The sequence below is a fragment of the Neodiprion lecontei genome, chromosome 1, assembly GCF_021901455.1.
Source record: "Neodiprion lecontei isolate iyNeoLeco1 chromosome 1, iyNeoLeco1.1, whole genome shotgun sequence".
Lineage (NCBI taxonomy): Eukaryota > Metazoa > Arthropoda > Insecta > Hymenoptera > Diprionidae > Neodiprion > Neodiprion lecontei.
In genome coordinates, this window is record NC_060260.1 from 13011029 (window position 1) to 13032043 (window position 21015).

A 21015-nucleotide genomic window follows, 5' to 3' on the forward strand; every position below is an offset into this window, starting at 1 on the left:
CGATTGTGTGGGTAACATTAGATGTGTGCGATTCGGTTTCTTTCTTACTCCTCGTTGATCTGACGACACTCGATCGAATCGGCTTCGCGTTCATCGTCATCCGGCATCCAGTTCGATGTCCGATAATATTGCAATCACTTTGTTTAGCCATTTTTCAAAAGTAAGGATTAACGTTATGTTCTGAAAATATTTCTTGTGTAGTCTGTGTGGTTGCACATGAGCTCTGCGGACACACTAAACGAGCCACCGAAGATCTTGTAGCGAAAACTCTGACCGAAATATTGAGAATTAACTGAGACACAACTGAATTATGGAAAATTAAATCAAGTAAATTCGAATTACTTTGGGTTCATGCCAGAATTATGTGTTTACAGAGAGTGAAAATTAAATAAAAATGTGAAATCAAGTAGAGTTAAGAAAAATAATTTGAATTAATTGGAAATATGAAAAGAATTAATTCAAAACTTTTCAACCTTACTTGAAGTAGCGTGAATTATCAAGAATTGAAATTTATGAATTGGAAACGAATCAAGTTGAATTAAATGAATCTACCTCACTTAAAAGAATTGATTTCAAATGAGAAAATTAAGTTAAAATATATTAATTTATTCAGATTAATTCAACTTAAACAATTACCGTGTCACTCAAATCTCGAATTATTTCCTCCTCGCATGAAACGAACAGTTCGGGTTGCCCGCGCACCATTGATTTTAATGTGAGTAACTAAAATACGGTTGATTCTGATCAGTTGGAAATTTCTGGAGACGCTGGAAGCAATATTTAAAAAATCATCCAATCACGGGGTCAATCCGAAATTGATGAAGACACGAAATTGAATTTTTTAGTGTTCGCATAGATCTTTGAAAAGGTTTGGATATTCTTTACCCCGAAGTGGATACACGGAAAAATGTTGCACAGCAATTAGTAATTTTATAGATACTATCGCGTCAAAAACATTCAAGAAAAACAATAATAGAGAGTGTTGAAACTAGCGAATTTCGCACGGAATGCCCCATACGTACATCTCAGAATAAATTAAATTGAGAAAAAATGTAACGAAGAAAAAAGAAACATACGCAGTGTCCTCGTCCTCCATCCTGGACGGCGTGTTCCACCGCTGCTCGGACAGGGCCATCCCGCACCGGCTTGATGCGCTGCTCTCGTGCCCGCTTCAGCACGCCGTGCTCCTGCTCCGTTGTCGCCAGCCTAGAGATGGGGTTTCGCATACCCGAATCATACATTGTTTCTAATTTTCATAAGCATCGGTTTCTTACAGGAAAAAAATTAACGTGGCCGATGGTTATATCGCATAAATGTTTAAAAAATATTATTCAGGGCAATGCGCGCAAGCTGCATAGAGTTCTAATGCAAATTAACACGATTATGCAATTCTGAAAATTATTTCATTCCGAACATCGTACCTTCGAAAGGACTGCCTCGACGGTGGCTGCCCGTCCTCCGGGAACCGCTCTCGGTACATCCTCGCCGATCCTGTAAAGTTGTTCCCGGTCTCCGCTAGTATCCGATGCATCCTGGTCGTCCGCACGTCCCTGTCCATCTTAATCTCTAATTTTCTAGCAACAACTATTCTAACAATACAGCTACAGTAACTCAACGTTGGTAAAATTAGTGGTAAAATAAAAATATTCTTTAACAGCTAACAACGCTACAGTTGAACGTGTAAAATTACCAACTCTCACAACACTTCACGGTAACTTAACGATTATAAACGTAATGCGAATATTTAAATGATTAAAAATACGGGTAATGCTACGAATAAACGTGGCAATAATCTGGATTTTGGAGAAGTTTTGGGTAAAACTTTGATTTTCGTTGTTAATGCTTCGAGTAAGTCTTCGCAAAAATAGCGAATCGACCTGTTCTTAAAAAATATTCACGACTTGAAAACCATTGTAAATCAGAAGTCAGAACTAAACAAAGTGACAAAAAAGTTCGCAAATCTAAATTTATCAAAAAAAAACACGTAACTATTGAACATTAAAAAAATGGATTCCACAAAACTGAACGAAGTGGCAAGCATGACCGAATTCCTACCGACAAAGAAATTGACCGCGCTGGAAATTTTCAAAATCTACAAAGTCACCAATATTCGACGAGTTCAAACGAGGATGGGACAGCGTATCGTCACAGATCTGAACGACGAATTCAGCGTATTCTTACCGGCACGGAAGTAGTACAGCAAGGGGGGGTTCTGGATACAAACACCTTCTTTACCGACCGAGCCGCTCCGCGCAGCCCAGACTCAAACCCTTTTCCGCGATGACGTCACAGTCTGCCGTACCGAAGGTCAAAACCGTGCAACCTTACCGACAGTTGTATCGATCGAGGGTCAAAATCGTGCTGTTTTACCGACAATCTTACCGACCGAAGGTCTGTAGTGCTAGCCTGCCAACGGTAGAGGGCGCAGCGGGGGCGAGAACTTTTTTACCGTCCCGCATTCTTCTCCCACGATAGGACTGCTGATGTGTAACATGAACCACTCCGAATTCCTTTCCCACGGTAGGACTGCTGACGTGTAACGTCAACCACCTCACATTCCTTTCCCACCTTATCAACCACGTGACATTCCAAAATTAATGGTTCCGAGAATCGTGTTTCACTTATTCGGATGTCGGTTTGATATCAACCACCTCACATTCCTTTCCCACCTTATCAACCACGTGACATTCCAAAATTAATGGTTCCGAGAATTGTTTTTCACTTACTCGGATGTCGGTTTGATATCCAAGGTCGACCGATAGTCGCGGTACATTCAAAGCCATGGATCTGCGGTGTCGGGTTACTATCGCTCTTGGAATGCCAAAAGGTGCGCGCGCATACACAAACTTTGATATCAGCCCCGTGACATTCCTTACCCTCCATCAAATTATGTGGTGGGGGAACGTTATATAAGCGAAAAGTGAAAACTTCATCGCCAGTCTGAAGCTGTTCTTGCAAATGAGAAGTGCTCTGGAACAACGTGAGTTGAAGAAACGACTAGAACTGCTCCTCAAGAATATTGGAGAAGTAAAACATCTGCTGAAAATCAGATCCGACCTCAATCAACTCACAAGAGATTTCGAGCACCTACAACTGGACCGTAACGAACATGGACTTTTCAAAATTGAACGAAGTCGCTCCCCTGGAGACATTTCTGCCGTTGAAAAAGCTCTCGGACCTCGAAGCCTACTTCGAATACCGGGTCAGTGGCGTACGTCGGGTTAAAACGAAATTTGGAGACAAAATCGTTCTGGACTTGGATGACGCTTTCACGATTTTTCTGCCCAACCGACTGACCAAGGCCCTCCACGAAAATGAAGATTTGTTCCAGAAGGTGACGACAGCCAGTAAGGAGATACGGTTGCATCTACGCTATCTTGGCGGACCGTACGGTCAACTTGAATTTGTATACGTATAATATTCGAATATCCAATGTTCTGTGTAAGTCTTACGTTCAATAAACAAGATTTAAATTATGAATATTTTTTCATTTATCCATCTTGTATACCTTTAATCCTACGTACCTTGTAATTGTATCTAGAATTAAGTCTCAAAACCTAAGAAAATGCTACTCCGAACACCACTAAGCAACGACGGAGGGTTTCGAGCTGCGTCATGTAATGTGAACTCTACGATGAGTATTTGGACGGGTTCAGACCGGAGTGCAAGGTCGGCCGATAGCCGCGGTACAGAGCCAAGGATCTGCGGTGTTGGGTTACTATCGCTCTAGGAATGCAAAACATAACTCGGTTTGAGTACAGCTCGGTCAAGGATGGAGAGCAAGGTCGAATCTTACATAAGCTTCGTATTGAAAAAAATTCTCTCTTAAGAGCTAAGGTGAAGGTATAAAATTGTTTCATGAATATTCTTTTAAAAAAACAGTTTTATTGAGTACAATTTTTAGAGTACGGTTGACAATTACTTCACAAAAATAGTACAATAATTCTATTCAACAGTATCATGACCAGGGTGATATATTCGCCAGGAATGCGGGACCGTTCTTGTAGACGCTTCTGCGCAGTAACACAAATCGTACAGCCTCGCCATCCGGACAGTACGATGATTTTGTAGCCAATTCTGATGTATGCAAACGTTTCGTGCTGCACAGATTGCGTTGGGTATTGTGTGAAGGTCGCATCTCAGAGACACAGCTGAAGTTTTTTGCAGGGTTTCAAGCGACGGGCAGTCAAAGTCCAACATATCGATGATTTGAACTTTCGGAACGATTTTGAGCAACCAATCTCGTTTTTCTTCTCCTTTTACGTACACGGTTTGAGCTTTGCACAGCCTGTCTTGAATGGTCCGCTCAACTTCCTCAAAAGGTATGGTTCCACAGCTCCAACGTAAGCCGTGAAAATCGCGTTCTAGCCAAGAATTTTGGCTTTTGTATATGACGTCCAGTAAATTCCATTTGTAAGGTGGCTTGAAGAAGAACACTGATGGAGATGCTTCCGAGTAGATTGAAATTATAGCCAATTCTTTTAATGTGAAGGTGTTGTTGAAAGGTCTACGAAAGCCTTGTATGTCAACGATGAGCTCCATCTTTGAACTGTGCGAGATGGTGGGAACGGGTCAGCTTTTATACCAACTTTTTCACCCCACCACTGAGCGGGTTGTATTCGACAATACGATCGTGAACGATCAAGCAGTACGCCGATGTTTCAGCGGGAAAGTTGGCTTTAGCTTCAAATTCAAGACGGATGTCGACAGGTCCGTACTTCAAAGATTCGTTTTGTTTCGAACAGTCGATAACGAATAAGGGGACGTCTCGAAGGAATTCACTCTTTGTCAGCAACGGCTCGGGGTTCTTGTCGTAGTAGGCAGCTTGGAAGTTTGCGTACATCTCGTACAGGAGCGCGTAGAGATTACGACTCATGTTGAGGTTCAGGTTACCGTACGGATAAGATTGAGAGTTTAAAAATAGCTTGACGTCCGTGATATTGCAATGATCGAAATGACTTGCGTTCTTGCCGGTCTTGTTCTTTCTACTTGTTTGGAAACTCAAAATGACGTACCGAGGTTTTTCAAGCTGAGTGGAAGTTTTCACAGTCCAAACGTGTTTCGATGTCGTGGGAAGTAAGGGATATTCGTACAATTCCCAACTGCGGAAGCTCATCGAAATAGGCGGATCTCTCTGAATGAAATTTAGTAGGTCAACTTTTTTCTGATCCGCGAGTTTCAAATACAGTATTAGCCATTCCACTGCATTGATCGTGATTTTGAATTCCTCCTCATGAGTTAATTTTGACGAGATCAAAAACTGACGTCAACGCAATCATGCAGACTCAGGAGGAGGAATTCAAAATCACGCTCAATGCAGTGGAATGGCTAATACCGTATCTGAAACTCGCGGATCAGAAAAAAGTTGACCTACTAAATTTCATTCAGAGAGATCCGCCTATTTCGATGAGCTTCCGCAGTTGGGAATTGTACGAATATCCCTTACTTCCCACAACATCGAAATACGAATGCGAGTTACAGAAGTGCCTTGACTGAATTTTTTCAGTCTGAGAGTGCAAGGTACAAAGGAAAAAATGCATTTTAGTCTTGTATGTGCCAGACAAACTTTTGCGGACAAATTTTTTCATCGTCATCCAGTTCTGAGATACATACGATAGCTTAGTTAAGTATGTGCGATTGAATGAAGAAAAACAAATAAGGATTCTGAAAATTAATAAAAATCATGGAGACGGCACCCAAAATTTCATCTAAGAAATCTTCACCGACAGAAATTCAAAAATGGATTCGATTTGGAACTCAAAATACCAGAAGTATTGTCCAAAGTGGTAAATTTCCAAGAAAAAAAGACTCTGGTTGACCGTTGATCGAAATAATCAATTTGACTGTGAATATTAACAAGTACGTACCACTACGAGGCGGTGTCTTCACATACACACCACTACCCAAAGATATTCAAGATAAGAAGGCTGTAGTAAACATTAGAAACAACGACTCTTACTGCTTTCTTTGGTCGGTCACCGCAGCTCTGTTCCCAACTGACAACAACCATCCTAACGCGATCAGCTCGTACCCGCATTTCAGCTCAGTGCTACGGTATGATGGTATAAAGTTTCCTATGTCTCTAGATCAAAATTCTCAAATATCGGGGGGGGGGGTGGGGCGGTGAAGTGGTACATTGAACCAACCGCGTCGGTATACATTAATTTTGTCTGATGTTCAAAATCCTTTATTAAAATTCATCACGGGAAGCTTGGTAGGTTGTTTCTCAAACCGCATCTCGGACATGACTGATCGGATTTGCTATAAATACCCCGTTTTAAAGCACTTTTCTTCAGTTAACGCACGAACATGATCGCGTACAGAGGTAAACGAAGCAGCAGCAGGCGGCAACATCGTGGCAAGGGTCTGGTGAATAGAATCATCAACAAACTTCCGATCGAGTTGCATGTTCCCGGTTACCAATACTGCGGTCCTGGTACGAAGTTGACGAAAAGACTAGCGAGAGGCGATTCCGGTATCAATCCTCTCGATGCAGCGTGTAAGGAACACGATATAGCGTATTCGAAACATCGTGAGAACCTTGAGGTTAGAAACGAGGCTGATAGGGTGTTGGCTGAGAAAGCTTGGAAACGGGTTCTCGCAAAGGACGTAAATTTGGGTGAGAAGGCAGCCGCTTGGGCAGTAGCTAATACAATGAAAGTAAAATCAAAACTCGGAATGGGAATACGAAAGTCAAAAAATGTGACCTTGAGAAAAATTGTAAATGCTGCAAAACGTTCTATGGTTCCAAGCAACGATGCAAAAGTAGCTATCGAATCTGCGCTGAAGGGAGCTGAGAACGCCGTTAAAAAAGCGGGTGGTAAATGTAAAGTGCGAACACCTCGCGTCCTACCGGTACCTTCAAAAGTCGGTGGTTTTCTACCGTTTCTGATTCCTATTTTTGCCGGTCTCAGCGCTACGGGTGCGTTAGCCGGTGGTGCGGCCGGTATAGCAAAAGCTGTGAACGATGCGAGCGCGGCTAAACGAGAATTGGAGGAAAGCAAACGACACAACAAAACTATGGAAGCTATCGCGTTGGGCAAAGGGCTTCATATGAAACCGTACAAAACAGGTCTTGGTCTCCATCTTTCAAAAAACTAGATGCGACGCTACCACGTCGAGCGTTGACTGATTGGGACTTGTTGAAATATGCAAAAATCTTGAGGGTTCCGCATTTCCGCGGTGTTTTCATGCGAAACGAAATGCCCGAAAACGGTCCACGAAAAAACGGGTCAGCTATAATCAACCTTGACGACAAAGACGGTCCGGGAACACACTGGGTTGCGTACAAGAAACGCGACAATAATATCGATTACTTTGACAGTTTCGGCATCCTTCAACCACCCTCAGACCTCATAAAATACCTCGGCGTTGGTAGCGTCAAATACAATCATGAGAGGTACCAGGATTATGATACATTTGAATGCGGACACTTGTGTCTGAAATTTTTAAGTGGTGAGCTATATAAACATGGTGCGTGATTCGTCAAAGTCAGTCTACCACTCGCAGTCATGGATGATTCGTTAACGTTAACGATTTGGGGAACCTTTTCGATACTCGAGGCACAATATTTCCCACCGATCGAACTTGCTCGTGATAAAAGTTATGCTCTTGGCTTGGTAGAATTGTTAACCTTTAATTCGATTCCCAACGTTGATGTCGGTCACAATAAAATTTACGTAGCTGACAAAGTGATCACCATACCTACCGGTAGCTACGAGATCGAGGACATAGAGAAGTATCTTCAAAACGTGCTAAGAAATACAGACATCAGGCTCGCCATCAAACCCAACAATAATACATTACGCAGCGAAATCACATGCAACCACACGATTAACTTTGAGCCGAATGATTCCATTGCTCAACTTTTGGGATTTACACCACGTGTATTGGAGGTTGACAAAACTCACGAATCGGACGTGCCTGTAACTATACTCAAGGTCAACGCGTTGCGAGTCGAGTGTAGCATTACAACGGGCGCCTACGTCAATGGACACAAAGTACACACTATTCACGAGTTTTTCCCGACCGTCCCACCAGGATATAAGATCGTGGAAGTACCGTCGCACGTCATTTACCTTCCGATCACCGTCAAGACCATAGATCACGTTCAGCTCCGGTTAGTGGATCAAGACGGAGACCTGGTTAATTTTCGTGGAGAAGTTATTACTGTGAGACTACACATCAAATCGCAATAAACGATGGGAATTGTATACAACAGACTGTCAAAGAGTAGGTATATCAGTAAGTCGACATGCCCCGATCAAGTCAGTCATCGATCGATTCCCGAACCGCTAACACCTCGAAACGTGGAGTTCCTGATAGCTCTGGGTCTGAAACTGACACCTTTTGGAAGAGGAATTTCCGACAAATAAAAATCCGATTTTGCTTTTTTATCATCTGCTACGTGCCATGGAGGAGGAAATCTTGAGCATTCAAACACCAGTCGTCTTTGACGAATCCGTTGCGCATTACGAGATTCACGCTCACAAACCTTACGCCTCGTCAACTTTCAACAACAGCGATGAAATTCGAATCACCGTTCAGCATCAGGATTTATGCATATTACCCAGCAAAAGTTCGGTACATATCCACGGACGACTCCTCAAACCTGATGGTACAGCTACTGTGAACACACAGCTCGTGAACAACGCCATCTGTCATCTGTTTGAAGAAATTCGCTACGAAATTAACGCAGTTGAGGTTGATAGAAGCAAGAACGTTGGCTTGACAAGTCTCATGAAGGGTTACGCTTCCTTACACCCTGGTCAGACTTGGCTGATGGAGAACGCTGGATGGCTCGATGTAGAAGAGAAGAAAAAATTAACCGATGCCGATGGTAACTTTGACGTACTGATACCGCTCAGCATGATATTGGGTTTCGCCGAAGACTACCGCAAGATCGTTGTCAACGCTAAACGTGAGTTAATTTTGACGAGATCAAAAACTGACGTCAACGCAATCATGCAGACTCAGGAGGAGGAATTCAAAATCACGATCAATACAGTGGAATGGCTAATACCGTATTTGAAACTCGCGGATCAGAAAAAAGTTGACCTACTAAATTTCATTCAGAGAGATCCGCCTATTTCGATGAGCTTCCGCAGTTGGGAATTGTACGAATATCCCTTACTTCCCACGACATCGAAACACGTTTGGACTGTGAAAACTTCCACTCAGCTTGAAAAACCTCGGTACGTCATTTTGAGTTTCCAAACAAGTAGAAAGAACAAGACCGGCAAGAACGCAAGTCATTTCGATCATTGCAATATCACGGACGTCAAGCTATTTTTAAACTCTCAATCTTATCCGTACGGTAACCTGAACCTCAACATGAGTCGTAATCTCTACGCGCTCCTGTACGAGATGTACGCAAACTTCCAAGCTGCCTACTACGACAAGAACCCCGAGCCGTTGCTGACAAAGAGTGAATTCCTTCGAGACGTCCCCTTATTCGTTATCGACTGTTCGAAACAAAACGAATCTTTGAAGTACGGACCTGTCGACATCCGTCTTGAATTTGAAGCTAAAGCCAACTTTCCCGCTGAAACATCGGCGTACTGCTTGATCGTTCACGATCGTATTGTCGAATACAACCCGCTCAGTGGTGGGGTGAAAAAGTTGGTATAAAAGCTGACCCGTTCCCACCATCTCGCACAGTTCAAAGATGGAGCTCATCGTTGACATACAAGGCTTTCGTAGACCTTTCAACAACACCTTCACATTAAAAGAATTGGCTATAATTTCAATCTACTCGGAAGCATCTCCATCAGTGTTCTTCTTCAAGCCACCTTACAAATGGAATTTACTGGACGTCATATACAAAAGCCAAAATTCTTGGCTAGAACGCGATTTTCACGGCTTACGTTGGAGCTGTGGAACCATACCTTTTGAGGAAGTTGAGCGGACCATTCAAGACAGGCTGTGCAAAGCTCAAACCGTGTACGTAAAAGGAGAAGAAAAACGAGATTGGTTGCTCAAAATCGTTCCGAAAGTTCAAATCATCGATATGTTGGACTTTGACTGCCCGTCGCTTGAAACCCTGCAAAAAACTTCAGCTGTGTCTCTGAGATGCGACCTTCACACAATACCCAACGCAATCTGTGCAGCACGAAACGTTTGCATACATCAGAATTGGCTACAAAATCATCGTACTGTCCGGATGGCGAGGCTGTACGATTTGTGTTACTGCGCAGAAGCGTCTACAAGAACGGTCCCGCATTCCTGGCGAATATATCACCCTGGTCATGATACTGTTGAATAGAATTATTGTACTATTTTTGTGAAGTAATTGTCAACCGTACTCTAAAAATTGTACTCAATAAAACTGTTTTTTTAAAAGAATATTCATGAAACAATTTTATACCTTCACCTTAGCTCTTAAGAGAGAATTTTTTTCAATACGAAGCTTATGTAAGATTCGACCTTGCTCTCCATCCTTGACCGAGCTGTACTCAAACCGAGTTATGTTTTGCATTCCTAGAGTGATAGTAACCCAACACCGCAGATCCTTGGCTCTGTACCGCGGCTATCGGCCGACCTTGCACTCCGGTCTGAACCCGTCCAAATACTCATCGTAGAGTTCACATTACATGACGCAGCTCGAAACCCTCCGTCGTTGCTTAGTGGTGTTCGGAGTAGCATTTTCTTAGGTTTTGAGACTTAATTCTAGATACAATTACAAGGTACGTAGGATTAAAGGTATACAAGATGGATAAATGAAAAAATATTCATAATTTAAATCTTGTTTATTGAACGTAAGACTTACACAGAACATTGGATATTCGAATATTATACGTATACAAATTCAAGTTGACCGTACGGTCCGCCAAGATAGCGTAGATGCAACCGTATCTCCTTACTGGCTGTCGTCACCTTCTGGAACAAATCTTCATTTTCGTGGAGGGCCTTGGTCAGTCGGTTGGGCAGAAAAATCGTGAAAGCGTCATCCAAGTCCAGAACGATTTTGTCTCCAAATTTCGTTTTAACCCGACGTACGCCACTGACCCGGTATTCGAAGTAGGCTTCGAGGTCCGAGAGCTTTTTCAACGGCAGAAATGTCTCCAGGGGAGCGACTTCGTTCAATTTTGAAAAGTCCATGTTCGTTACGGTCCAGTTGTAGGTGCTCGAAATCTCTTGTGAGTTGATTGAGGTCGGATCTGATTTTCAGCAGATGTTTTACTTCTCCAATATTCTTGAGGAGCAGTTCTAGTCGTTTCTTCAACTCACGTTGTTCCAGAGCACTTCTCATTTGCAAGAACAGCTTCAGACTGGCGATGAAGTTTTCACTTTTCGCTTATATAACGTTCCCCCACCACATAATTTGATGGAGGGTAAGGAATGTCACGGGGCTGATATCAAAGTTTGTGTATGCGCGCGCACCTTTTGGCATTCCAAGAGCGATAGTAACCCGACACCGCAGATCCATGGCTTTGAATGTACCGCGACTATCGGTCGACCTTGGATATCAAACCGACATCCGAGTAAGTGAAAAACAATTCTCGGAACCATTAATTTTGGAATGTCACGTGGTTGATAAGGTGGGAAAGGAATGTGAGGTGGTTGATATCAAACCGACATCCGAATAAGTGAAACACGATTCTCGGAACCATTAATTTTGGAATGTCACGTGGTTGATAAGGTGGGAAAGGAATGTGAGGTGGTTGACGTTACACGTCAGCAGTCCTACCGTGGGAAAGGAATTCGGAGTGGTTCATGTTACACATCAGCAGTCCTATCGTGGGAGAAGAATGCGGGACGGTAAAAAAGTTCTCGCCCCCGCTGCGCCCTCTACCGTTGGCAGGCTAGCACTACAGACCTTCGGTCGGTAAGATTGTCGGTAAAACAGCACGATTTTGACCCTCGATCGATACAACTGTCGGTAAGGTTGCACGGTTTTGACCTTCGGTACGGCAGACTGTGACGTCATCGCGGAAAAGGGTTTGAGTCTGGGCTGCGCGGAGCGGCTCGGTCGGTAAAGAAGGTGTTTGTATCCAGAACCCCCCTTGCTGTACTACTCACGGATTGTGCGAATGCTCAACGAGGACGAGACTCAGTACCAGAAATTGATGCAGACGATGGAGGAGGAGCGGCTGCTCTTGCAGTATCTGGGCGGCCAGTATGGGCAAATCGAGTTCAAAGATGCGTCAACTCTCGCCTGATTTGTAAACCGTACCAGCACAACGTGTACAACGTCTCCTTCTTACACCACTGTTCCAATTATATATGTAAACAAGAATCAATTACAATAATTAACATTTGAGAAAATTGAACAATTGATCGATGTAAAATTTTTTTTCAAAAAATGTTTTATTGAATAAACAAAAAATGCGTATACATTTTTTTTTCTCTTCAACGTTTTAGTCCACTAATGATCTGAAACAGAGAATAAAAAACAAGTAATGTAATTTTAGAAAATTGAAGAAACTTAGGATCATGTAAGTTTTATAATTGTTATGATAAAAAAATGAAGAAAGCAAATAAATTTTGTCAACATCATGAAACTATTGTATCACTCGATACTTTGAAAAATAAAAATGATTAAAAATGAAAAAAATGGTTGTTTTTTTGTTAAGATGTAATATCAGCTTACACTTTTCGAAACCACCAGGTGCCGTCAGATTCCTGTTTCAGCACCGTCAATACTCCTGCCTGGTGCACGTAGATTTCACTTTCGTTGTTTTTAAAAGCAGCAATTGCGATTTCGATCCCGTTCATAAGTAAGTTGACCGGTAATCGACACGTCCATTCTCGTGGCACTCTGATGGTGGCTGTAATCCGTACATACGCCATATCTGAGGAGACATCAAAAAATGAACACACACATACGTTTGAAGTTTTGATTGTCTATTGTTGAAATTTGAGAAAATAATTCCATCAGACGTCCAAAGTCTTGATTGCCCATTACAGAAGCTTAAAAAAATTGTAATATTCTGATACAACTCACCGATCAAGATGGTGGTGAAATTATTTGAACAATTTGTTGAAGGAAGCTGAAAAAAAACGCACACCCGTTAAATTATTTCACCCAAGTAAAATCGAAAATTGTTGTACACTCAAGGTAAAAACTGTATAAGTGCACTGATTTCAATCACCCACCTTGATGGTTTGCAAGCTGAACTGTTAATGAATTCATCAGACGGACGGAGCACCCCACTCTTCGTACAGCTTCTTCGTATGTTTTAGGTTCACGATTAAACTAATACCAAATCATAGAGTGGTTGACACTTGTCGGTTACGTTTGCAGGATATATCCTTCTCACTCTGCCCTACTGCACTAGTGCGTAGGCCTCGAAATCGTGAAACTGACACCGTGGGCAAAGTAAAACATCCCCGTAACGCTCCTGGAGAACGTTATCTACTTGGCCTATCACAGTTGCATGTATAACTCTAGCGATTAGTTCACACTCGCAGCTCTCTCTCGTACATGAGGCGTGTGAAACTCCTTCGCCAAATTCCAAGAACTGCCTTCCTATCTTCCATGCGCTGCAGGTTCGTTCGAGTAATATCTTGAAATTTTTTTCGCTCAAGAATATTGCATACGGTTGTTCCCGAACTTTCGATAATGTGTGTGAGTCACGTCGGTGTTTACCCATAAAAGAGACCGGGTCAGCGTAGAGCGGTCATTCTAGAGCAAGCTTTGCTACTCTATCTTTGTCAAGTGTGTGATCGAAAGAAAAAACATGGATTCCGAAAAGCGTTTGAAATTAATACAAATTATGGAAACGGCGTTCAAGATTTTATCTGAAAAATCGTCACCGGCAGAAATTGCAAAATGGATTCGACTCGGAACCCAAAATACCAGGCTTTTGAATAAAATCTTACGCAACAACGCCTCAACGATCGGGGAGAAGACAAGAATTTTGACTACAATTGGAATTCTGAAATCGTTGACAGTCAAATTTCAACAATTTCAAAAAGTGGGTGACGGATTACGAAGCCGACGAAGAAGCGATCGAGTACGGTGGGAAGATTTGGAGACAGCTTTCGAGAGCCGAATTCGAACGGGAGCCATTATCAATCTGCAGCATAAAGATTTGAACAGGTTTTTGGAAGATGCGAAACACCTCGTCGTTGCAAGACTGAAGAATATGCTACGAAGAGTGGGAAGTTTAAAAGCAAACTGTGTCTTGTGTTGTAAATTCAATATAACGAAAAACGCTGAACATGTTGTGGAAATGAAATATTTTAACACCAGAAACCAGATCATCCTCCAGCCAGCTGACATACACGGGTGGTTCGAAGAGAACGTTGTGACGTTGCACCTAGAGTGCAAGTCATAACAAACCCCAAACCCGCGGGGAAGAGCCGAACGGGTGAGTCCCGTCCCGTCGGGAAAGACCCGAACGTAACCGAAGCCCACCGACGCTCGGCAGAGCCGAGCGCCAGCGGCATTACGACCACGACCTGCGAAGCAGCAACACGTAAAAGAAGAGAAATTCACGAGAAGCGAAGAGGGAGAGAGAGAGAGAGAGAGAGAGAGAGAGAGAGAGAGAGAGAGAGAGAGAGAGAGAGAGAGAGAGAGAGAGACACCCATACTCACACCGTTACACGCACACCATTATCCACACACGCCGACGACGCCGATCTGCTCCTCCCCTCGCAATACCAACCCTTATTTTTTATTTTAAAGATTTCGGAGTCAAAAAAGGAAAAAATGAAAACAAAATTGACAAAAATTAAAAATTAAAATTAAACACCAGTTTAACCTTAAATAACTTCTGAAGGAGTGATTTAATCAAAAATTCATAAGAGATACTTTTTGTAGAGCGTTCAATTTTACACCGGAATATGCTTTGGTTAGGTTTTTATTCTCAGTTGTTTCTGAGAAAAAAAATTAAAAATAAAAAGTCTAAAAATCCCATGTTATTTAAATGGGAAAAGTAACATGATTTCGGCACGGTTTAATTTGAAAATTAAGAGCTGATTTCGGGTGGATAATTTTTTTTAGGTCAGAAACTAAAACTTCAGTGGGCGATAGCTACAAAAAAATCGATTTGGGAAATAACGGACACCCTAGTGATCAGCCCCCGTTAAAGTCTACAACCCTTTTGTACCTTCCGTAGTTTAAGTCGACTCACCCCCCCGATCGCACCACATGTACCCCCCCCCATTTCACAAATACACACACCAAGTTTTACCTATTATATCCGCCCCGTCTCTAATTGTCTCCCCCCCCCCCCCCCCCCCCATATTATTCGTGCGGACTCGAAACCCGTCACAAATTGGCGCCCAACGTGGGGCCTGAGGCATGCTCCCAGTGTGTGGTTCCACACTTGATTCTCCACTCACTGGTACATGCACAGTGGAGAACAGGGTGGACTGTGCTATTGCTGATCTTTGCCTCAGAACAGAGCTCTTAGTTAATTGAGCCCTGTCATATTCTTCTACGAGTTTCTCGTATTGAAACTCAGCAGGCACTCCGCCTGTTGCATATTTGGCTATTATTTTAAACTTCTCCATTGTTAGCTTTTTATTCTTCATTATGTACTGCTTTGTAACTTTAGAGACAATGGCAGCTCTCATCGATGCCTCTTTCAAGTTCCGTGTAGCTGATACAGAAGCACACATAGCAATTTCTGAAGATGACATTAGTAGGTAATGCCCTCCACTCTGACAGCTTTGATCAATTTTGACAATCACATCTGCCACTCCTTCTCCTAGTTTTGTCGCCAGATTAGGTATGTCATCCCTGCTGAAGATTGCTCCAGCCAAAGGGGTCAACAGTATATGAGGCACTGATGCATTGTAAGCAAACATTGCTAACCGAGAAAATGTTTCGAGGGCTAGCAACCCAGCTTGTTTTAGAGACACAACCATGGGTCTGGCAGCAGAATCCTGTTTGTACTCTGACGTTTCCTGCTTATATGTCGCTACGAATACGACATGTTTAACTGATACCTTAGTAAAGATAAATTTCCAGACTTTATCTGATGTCCCTTTCTTTACTTTTCTTGACTCTGGTCCCACCTCGAAAATTATCTTTGCGCAGAAATCAATCGCCATTGATGGCGACCCTGGACTTAAAGGTTCCATGTAATCGATACAATGGGTTTTAAAGTCAGCTTGAAGTTGGGCAAAGTTAAATTGATCCGCAGCATGCTTCTTTACGAAGTCCTCAGGGGTTATACCTGTTATCTCATAGGTTTTCTCTATGAGATGTGCGGCCAATGCCTCAGGCTTCGAGCCCAAGGCATGGTACTCTATCGACATAATTGCTATACTCAAAATTTGACTCGTAAGCACGAATTAGTATCTCAAAGATATGCTTGAGTTCTGCTTTTCCAACTCTGGCAGTTGTATGCAAGTGGCTTAGCAACTGTCTCCAGTTTTCTTCAGTTTCCTCTACCCTAAATCCTATCAGATCGGGGAGCCTCGATGAAATCGTGCCTCTAGCAATAACCTCGTTCACCTTTACCTCAATCACTGGAGGATTAAAGTAAGCTCCACAAGAACAAATATGGAAATTTGACACGTAACTGCCTGTCTGACTTTTCTTAAAACTATAAACTACAGTATCACTCTCTCTGATGATTTTGTACTCGTACAGATAGTACATAAGTAAGTTGCAGCGTGCTGCTGCTCAAACCAGACTGCTCTATTCTTTGAAATTGTTTCCTATCACTAGCTTAACCCTATTAAGATTATTTTCTTTTAGGTGTGGTGCCCCTTTTCTTCGCCCCAGAACTCTTCTTGCTAGTACCAGGTTCGTGACATTCCTTACCCTCCACCAAATTTCAAATTATATGGTGGGGGAACGTTATATAAGTCAAAAGTGAAAACTTCATCGTCAGTCTGAAGCTGTTCTTTTTCTTGCAAATGAGAAATGCTTTGGAACAACAACGTGAATTGAAGAAACGACTAGAACTGCTCATCAAGAATATTGGAGAAGTAAAACATCTGCTGAAAATCAGATCTGACCTCAATCAACTCACAAGAGATTTTGAGCACATACAACTCGAAAGTAACGATCATGGACTTTTCAAAATTGAACGAAGTCGCTCGCCTGGAGACACTTCTGCCCTTGAAAAAGTTTTCGGACCTCGAAGTATACTTCGAATACCGAGTCAGTGGCGTTCGTCGGGTTAAAACGAAATTTGGTGATAAAATCGTTCTGGACTTGGAGGACTCTTTTACGATTTTTCTACCGAACCGACTGACCAAGGCCCTCCAAGAAGATGAAGATTTGTTCCAGAAGGTGACGACAGCCAGTAAGGAGCTCCGGTTGCATCTACGCTATCTTGGCGGACCGTACGGTCAACTTGAATTCGTATACGTATAATCTGAGTATCACATTCAAATATTCAGTGTCCTGTGGAAGTCGTACGTTCAATAAACAAAAAAAAAGATTGAAATTATGAATATTTTTTCATTTATTGTCTAATGGAGCTTATCGTTGACATACAAGGCTCTCGTAGACCTTTCAACAATACCTTCACATTGAAAGAATTGGCTATAATTTCAATCTACTCGGAAGCATCTCCATCAATGTTTTTCTTCAAGCCACCTTACGAATGGGATTGTCTGGACGTGAAATACAAAAGCCAAAATTCTTGGTTAGAACGCGACTTTCACGGTTTACCTTGGAGCTGTGGAACCATACCGTTTGAGGAAGCTGAGTGGATCATTGAAGACAGGCTGTGCAAAGCTGAAACCGTGTACGTAAAAGGAGAAGAAAAACGAGATTGGTTGCTCAAAATTGTCCCGAAAGTTCAAATCATCGATATGCTGGACTTTGACTGTCCGTCGCTTCAAACCTTGCAAAAAACTTCAGCTGTGTCTCGAAGATGCGACGTTCATACAATACCCAACGCAATCTGTGCAGCACAAAACGTTTTGATACTTCAAAATTGGCTACAAAATTACCATACTGTTCGGATGGCGAGGGTGTACGATTTGTGTTACTGCGCAGAAGCGTCCACAAGAACGGTCCCGCATTTCTGGCGAATATATCATCCTGATTATGATACTGTTGAATAGAATTATTGTACTATCGTTGTGAAGTAATTGTCAACTGTATCCTAAAAATTGTAATCAATAAAACTGTTTTTTAAAGAATATTGATGAAATAATTTTACACCTTCATCTTCACCTTAGCTCTTAAGAGAGAATTTTTTCAATGCAAAGCTTATGTAAGATTCAACCTTGCTCTCCATCCTTGACCAAGCTGTACTCAAACCGAGTTATGTTTTGCATTGCTGGAGCGATAGTAACCCAACACCGCAGATCCTTGGCTCTGAATATATACTACCGCAGCTATCGGTTGACCTTGCACTTTGGTCTTGTCTGAACCCGTCGACAATTCATCATAGAATTCACATTACAGTTACAAGACGCAAACGCAGCTCGAAACCCTCCACCGTTGCTTAGTGGTGTTCGAAGTAGCATTTTCTTAGATTTTAAGACTTAATTCTAGGTACAAAACGTACGTAGGATTAAAGGTATACAAGATGGCTAGACAATAAATGAAAAAATATTCATAATTTCAATCTTTTTTTTTGTTTATTGACCGTACGACTTCCACAGGACACTGAATAATTCTATTCAACAGTATCATAATCAGGATGATATATTCGCCAGAAATGCGGGACCGTTCTTGTGGACGCTTCTGCGCAGTAACACAAATCGTACACCCTCGCCATCCGAACAGTATGGTAATTTTGTAGCCAATTTTGAAGTATCAAAACGTTTTGTGCTGCACAGATTGCGTTGGGTATTGTATGAACGTCGCATCTTCGAGACACAGCTGAAGTTTTTTGCAAGGTTTGAAGCGACGGACAGTCAAAGTCCAGCATATCGATGATTTGAACTTTCGGGACAATTTTGAGCAACCAATCTCGTTTTTCTTCTCCTTTTACGTACACGGTTTCAGCTTTGCACAGCCTGTCTTCAATGATCCACTCAGCTTCCTCAAACGGTATGGTTCCACAGCTCCAAGGTAAACCGTGAAAGTCGCGTTCTAACCAAGAATTTTGGCTTTTGTATTTCACGTCCAGACAATCCCATTCGTAAGGTGGCTTGAAGAAAAACATTGATGGAGATGCTTCCGAGTAGATTGAAATTATAGCCAATTCTTTCAATGTGAAGGTATTGTTGAAAGGTCTACGAGAGCCTTGTATGTCAACGATAAGCTCCATTAGACAATAAATGAAAAAATATTCATAATTTCAATCTTTTTTTTTGTTTATTGAACGTACGACTTCCACAGGACACTGAATATTTGAATGTGATACTCAGATTATACGTATACGAATTCAAGTTGACCGTACGGTCCGCCAAGATAGCGTAGATGCAACCGGAGCTCCTTACTGGCTGTCGTCACCTTCTGGAACAAATCTTCATCTTCTTGGAGGGCCTTGGTCAGTCGGTTCGGTAGAAAAATCGTAAAAGAGTCCTCCAAGTCCAGAACGATTTTATCACCAAATTTCGTTTTAACCCGACGAACGCCACTGACTCGGTATTCGAAGTATACTTCGAGGTCCGAAAACTTTTTCAAGGGCAGAAGTGTCTCCAGGCGAGCGACTTCGTTCAATTTTGAAAAGTCCATGATCGTTACTTTCGAGTTGTATGTGCTCAAAATCTCTTGTGAGTTGATTGAGGTCAGATCTGATTTTCAGCAGATGTTTTACTTCTCCAATATTCTTGATGAGCAGTTCTAGTCGTTTCTTCAATTCACGTTGTTGTTCCAAAGCATTTCTCATTTGCAAGAAAAAGAACAGCTTCAGACTGACGATGAAGTTTTCACTTTTGACTTATATAACGTTCCCCCACCATATAATTTGAAATTTGGTGGAGGGTAAGGAATGTCACGTGGTTGATATCAAATACGTATGTTTGTGTATGCGCGCGCACCTTTTAGCATTCTTAGAGCGATAGTAACCCAACACCGCAGATCCATGGATTTGAATGTACCGCGGCTATCGGTCGACTTTGGATATCAAACCGACATCCGAGTAAGTGAAAAATAATTCTCAGAACCATTAATTTTGGAATGTCGCGTGGTTGATAACGTGTAAAAGGAATGTGAGGTGGTTGATGTTACACATCAGCGATATTCGAGTGGATAAAAAACAATTCTCGGAACTATTAATTTTGGAATGTCACGTGGTTGATAACGTGGGAAAAGAATGTGGGGGTGGTTGATGTTACACATCAGCAGTCCTACCGTGGGAAAGGAATTTGGAGTGGTTAATGTTACACATCAGCAGTCCTATCGTGGGAAAAGAATGCGGGACGGTAAAAAAGTTCTCGGCCCCGCTGCGCCCTCTACCGTTGGCAGGCGAGCACTACAGACTTCGACCTTCGGTCGGTAAGATTGTCGGTGAAACAGCATCATTTGGACCTTTTACCGATAAGAATTGTCGGTAAGGTAGTGCGATTTTTTACCGTCGACCGATACAACTGTCGGTAAGGTTGCATGTTTTTGATTTCTAGTCGGTACGATAGAGCACGTTTCATCTGACGAGAGTGGGGGTAACCTTCAAGGGTTTGTGTCTGGGGTACGCGGAGCGGCTCGGTCGGTAAAGAAGGTACTCAGAACCGGCCTTGCTTAACTACTAACAATACTGTGTCATTGTTCAAATGATGACCGGGCAGCCACTTGGGATTCTAGTCATTGTTAATGGATAATACCTCAGTTACAGAAATCTATTTCAAATTCTACCGTTACTGCGCTTCAGCTGTTATCTTTCGTTTAGAAAGCTTTACTTCATGATGAGGTTTATCAAATAATTAAACGTAAGTCCTCTTTAAAAAATTTATTTGTTTGTAGAAGAATATATAGTCATAATTTATATGTTACTGTATTTAATTAATACATTTTAGTTTTCTGTAGAGGATCCACAGTTACGGCCGAGACGTCAAATTTGTTTTTGACTTTACTGACCTTCGACACCGAGGAACTACAAATAATTTCGAAATAAGGTCGACAAATCTATCAACATTACTAAAATAAGTATTCCCAATATCTTACAGTAAGTCTGACAATAACATTTTATCTAAAGTCGAAAGCAAAAC

General features: G+C 42.1%; 1 protein-coding gene across 2 annotated transcripts in view; it reads left to right on the top strand.

Annotated features, from left to right (window-relative positions):
* Nucleotides 1-21015, top strand: part of LOC107228000 (glutathione S-transferase 1) — a 148519-nt gene that overhangs the window by 92240 nt on the left and 35264 nt on the right. The window lies entirely within an intron of this gene.